The sequence below is a fragment of the Gigantopelta aegis genome, chromosome 14, assembly GCF_016097555.1.
Source record: "Gigantopelta aegis isolate Gae_Host chromosome 14, Gae_host_genome, whole genome shotgun sequence".
Classification (NCBI taxonomy): domain Eukaryota; kingdom Metazoa; phylum Mollusca; class Gastropoda; order Neomphalida; family Peltospiridae; genus Gigantopelta; species Gigantopelta aegis.
In genome coordinates, this window is record NC_054712.1 from 58,443,602 (window position 1) to 58,449,305 (window position 5,704).

Below are 5,704 nucleotides of genomic sequence, written 5' to 3' on the forward strand. Positions count from 1 at the left end.
CACCATGTCTGAACCTACAAGCGAGGAAGTTAGACAACTTGTTTCAGCATTCCAAAAGTTAAAAACATGGCCAAAAGCAGATAGTGCTGAAGAGTTAGTTGAGTGGATGTCTAGCTATGTACAGTCAGCAGATACATCAGGTTCTTCAAAAGCTGATTTCCCAACATCCATTACTTTAAATCAACCTCCAAAATTGCCTTTCTTTTCAGGTGACTCCAAGTGCGAAACAACGTTCGATGTTTGAAAACACCAGTATAACTGTTTATTGAAAAATGAATCTTTGTCTCGTAGGGTGTTATTTAGAGTAGTACAGCAGTCATTGCGTGGCAAAGCTGCTACAGTTGCTATGAGTGTGGGACCTGATGGTGATGTACATGAATTAGTTTCTAAGCTTGAAGATATGTTTGGTAGTGTTGTCCGTGGTCAAAGTCTTCTGTCAGAATTCTATAGAGCACGTCAGACAGAAGATGAAGATGTTACATCATGGGCATGTCGACTTGAGGAGATACTCAACAGAGCTTCAGCCCATGATGGTCTCACGCCTACATCCAGGGATGAACTGCTGCATAATCAGCTGTGGTCAGGACTCAGGGCAGATCTTAGAGACAAGTCAGCATACCTGTTCGACCAAGGTGGAAGCTTTGGAAATCTTCTGAGGTCGCTGAGACGTATGGGAGCTGACATGTCAGAGAGACAGCCAACGAAGAAGACTATTAGTAAAGCTGCCACATCAACTGAGACATCTGAACTACAGGAGATGAAAGGTATGATAAAACAGCTATCAGCCGATGTTGCTAAACTTAAGAACTCTTCTGGTAACTATGCTAAACCTACGACACAACAAAATGAATCTGATTTAGTTGGATATCCGAATGAGAGTGAAGTAACTGTCAATGCTATCCCAACTAAGGCATTGTTGGATACTGGTTCCACTGTATCCACCATTTCTGAAAGTTTTTATAAAAATAGTTTTCCTGATGTAGCCATGAATCCGTTGGATGTCATTTTAAAGATTGAATGTGCTGATGGTCAACAACTTCCATATTATGGCTATATCGAAGTTGAGTTACAAGCAAAGGGTGCTAATGGAATCAAGCAGCCATGTCTTCTATTAGTAGTTTCCGACAGTTCTTATAACATGAATGTTCCAATACTTCTAGGTACGAATGTCCTGTCTACATTTATGGATGAGTGCAGATTACAACATGGTAATCGTTTCCTCCAGGAAGCAGATATTCATACACCATGGTATCTGGCTTTCAGGTGTATGTTGATTCAGGATAAGGAATTATCCAGACAACATTTTTCTTTGTGTAAAGTGAGAAGTGCATCTTCTAAACGTATCCTGATTCCAGCCAACAGCGAAGTGGTTTTGCCAGAGTATGTTGATAAACCTGTTGCTTATAGATCTACATGTACTTTACTTCAACCCACACAAGGTTCCATTATACCTGAAGATTTTGACATTGTACCAACCATAGTCAATTATAACTGTAAAGACAAAATGTATGTGGATGTTCATGTTACCAATATTACAACTAGAGCCATCAGTATACCATCTCGAGCTCTTTTGTGTGAACTCCAAGCGGTAATCGTGGAAGATATCCCAGATAAAACATCAGTTTCAGATAGTGGATTTGATTCTATTCTTCAAAAGATGAATTTTTCTGAAGCAGATGTCACAGATGAACAACTGGAACAAGGTAAACATGTTATTCATGAATTTCAAGATATCTTTTCTACAGGTGATGATGATATTGGGCACACAACTGCTGTTAAGCATCGCATTGAGCTAGAAGATGATCAACCCTTTAAGCAGAGACATCTAAGAATTCCACCTGCCATGTACCAGGAAGTGAAAGATCATCTGCAACAATTACTGGCGAATGGTATTATCCGCAGATCCTACTCTCCATGGTCATCCAACATCGTCTTGGCTCGCAAAAAGGATGGTAAACTTCGGATGTGCGTCGATTATAGACATCTCAACGAGAAGACGATCAAGGATTCGTATGCCCTTCCACGGATCGAGGAGATGTTCGATGCTCTCGCAGGTTCCAAGTATTACAGCACACTGGACATGAAGAGTGGATATCATCAAGTGGAGATTGAAGAAACACACAAGGCGAGAACAGCTTTCACTGTTGGGCCATTAGGATTTTATGAATATAACCGCATGCCTTTTGGTCTCTGCAACAGTCCTGCCACATATCAACGGCTAATGAATGAATGTTTTGAAGGTCTCCATCTCAAATCTTGCTTGATATATCTTGATGATATTATTGTATTTTCAGCAACCTACGAGGAACATCTGAACAGGCTTAGACAAGTTTTTCAGCGAATAAGGGATGAAGTTGACCCCAAGCAAGTGTTCGCTATTCAAGACCAGAATTAAGTTTCTTGGGCATATTGTTTCAGAGCAAGGTATTGAGGCAGACAGTTTCTTGGCTTTCCGGGTATTACCGCAAGTTTGTAAAAGATTTTGCTAAAATTGCGAAACCCTTGTATGCTTTGGTGCCTTCTACAAAGTCCAAGAGAAGCAAGAATATACCCGAGAGACCATGGGAATGGGGAGTTTGCCAGGAGGAATGTTTTCAAAAGTTAAAGGAAGTACTGACTTCACCTCCAGTTCTTGGGTATGCCAATTACACCAAGCAGTTTGAACTACATACTGATGCCTGCAGCCAAGGACCAGGAGCCGTTCTTTATGAAGAACGGGTGGTGTCAAGAGAGTTATCAGTTATGCTAGTAGAGGTTTAAGTAAGTCGGAAGAGAATTATTCAGCTCACCGCTTAGAATTTCTCACTTTGAAATGGGCAGTGACTGAAAAGTTTCATGATTATTTGTATGGCAACAAATTTACTGTTTATAGAGATAACAATCTATTGACTTATATACTTACCTCTGCTAAGCTTGATGCCACTGGTCATCGCTGGTTAGCTGCTCTTGCATCTTATAACTTTGATATTATTTACAAGTCTGGTTTGAATAATGCAGATGCTGACGGGTTATCAAGATTGCCAGGATTACAAGCAAAGCAGGAATCCACACAGATCGACTCAGAGTCAGTCAAAGCTGTTTGCAATTGTTTATATGTTCAACCTTTTGTACAGTCTTTGTGTTTATCAGCAGATGTTGTGGATGCTAACCTGAAAGAACCAGATTTCCATGGAATGACAGATCGGGGTTGGAGAATGGCTCAGCAGTCGGATGATGTGTTGAGGAGTTGGATAGAGTTTGTTAGAGCTAAGAAGAAGCCTAGCCGTGAAGACTATCCACATACTCCGGTTCATTCTTCATTGCATCGGAGCTTTGACAAGTTAGTTCTCCAAAGAGGAATTCTGCACAGGAAGGTAACAATAGATGGTTGTGATAAACTTCAGTTAGTGCTTCCATCAGCGTATGTAAATGATGCTTTAAAAGGTTTACATACAGACATTGGGCATCCTGGTCGTGATAGAACGTTGTCACTTCTCAGAGACAGATTCTACTGGCCTGGAATGTCAGCTGATGTTGAAGACTGGATCAAGAATTGTGACAGATGTTTAAGGTGGAAGACTCCAACGAATGCTCGAGCTCCTCTTGTAAGTATTACCAGTACACAACCTTTGGAATTGGTCTGTATGGACTTTTTGACTTTGGAAATGTCCAAGGGAGGTTACCAACATCTTCTCATCATAACGGATCATTTTACAAGATATGCTCAGGCAATACCTACCCGTAACATGACTGCAAGAACAACTGCTGAGGCTTTCTATCATTATTTTGTGATGCACTATGGTATTCCTCTTCGAATACATAGTGATCAAGGTGCCAATTTTGAAAGTAAATTGTTAAAAGAGCTTTGTTTAATTTTAGGAATGGATAAGTCGAGGACCACATCATACCATCCGATGGGGAATGGCATGTGTGAACGTTTCAACAGAACCTTGCTCAACATGCTTGGTACTTTGAATCCTAACCAGAAGAAGGACTGGAAGACTCATGTAGCACCCCTAGTCCATGCTTACAATTGCACTAGGCATGAGTCGACTGGTTACTCACCATTTTTTCTCATGTTTGGAAGAGAACCTCGATTGCCGATTGACCTTGCTTTTGGGATTAACACCAATCAACAACACCATTCATTGATGTTCTATGCAACAGCTCTTCGTGAACGACTTCAGCAGTCATATGAACTTGCGACAGAAGCATCTAAGATTGCACAAGGACGACAGAAGGGAGGTTATGACATGAAGGTGAGAGGTGCAGTTGTACAGCCAGGTGACCGTGTTTTGGTGAAGATCCTTGCGTTTGATGGCAACCACAAGTTGGCTGATCGATGGGAAGATGATGTATACCTTGTTCTTTCTCAGCCTAATCAGGACATTCCTGTATTTGTCGTGAGAAAGCAGAATGGTGAAGGAAGACGGCGAACTCTTCACAGGAACCATCTTCTGCCAATAGGATCTTTGCCAGTTTCAAATCAACCTAGACCTAAATCCAGAAATAGAACAGTAGTTGCCCAACCAGTTGCAAAGCTAACTCGGGAGGGTGATGATGATGAATCTATTGATTTAGATTCCTCACAGGTGATTGTTTTAGCAGCTCCTAATGATTTAGCAATCATTAGTGACCAGACTACTGAGATATTTGATTCTGACTCACAGGTTTCTGGTGACGACCAGTTGTCTGCTGAGTCAGAGAGTGTTTCTTCCGGTGGTGACGACCACATACTACAACATTCAGTTGAGGAGGACGATAGTACGGGAGAACGCATGGATGAAGAGGTCGAAGATGGTCTAGACGTAGAAACAGCTAGAATTTCTACAGCATCTGATAATTCAGATACGCCACCTCAGCCGGAGCCACCACCTCGTCCTACACCACGACCTAGACGATCAACAAGAGACAGAAGACGACCCGAATGGCAAACATCTGGCGAGTATGTCATGAGTCAGAATGTGCAGCGTCCAGACTGGCAGAATAAATGTAAACTTCTGGAACAACTTGCTAAAGTTGGAGTTTTCGAATACATTAGCGATGCCGTGTCTAGGGCAATTGTCTCTATTGTTGATGATAATGATAAATGACGAGGAGCCATTTCTTGAAGGGGGAAAGTATGTAATAATACTGACTTGTGGATATTTGTATATAATTATTGTTTTATATTAATGCATTGGTTTTATTTGTTTTCATGTAATTAATTATTTTATTTCCATAAACAGGTAATGAATTACAACATATTGTGTACCTTTAATTATTTTATTCTTAATGACAAGTTGATTACTATTTTCAGGTATCTTGGCTTGTTACAAATTGCACAAGCATGTATGACACCTTGCACAATTTAGTAACAATAGCACTATCACCCATGTGCCGCGCCTGTCCTATCGTTTCCAGCTTGGGTACAGTGTAAGCTGATGTGGTTTTAGTGTTCTTGTCTGAAGTGATAGCTTATTACAGTTCACTGTTTCCTTAAATACTGGTGTACGTCTGGTATTGTGGTCCACATTACAGTTTGCTCTTCTGGAGTTAATACTTCATGTTTGCTCAATTTATTGGAAGATATTTCTAGAGAATCTATTGTCAGCCATTAAAGAGCTTTAACCCAAAACAATGCAGTCGTCATTTGTTCCAAAACGATGATGCTACTACATATATATATATATATATATATATATATATATATATATATATATATATATATATATATATACATACA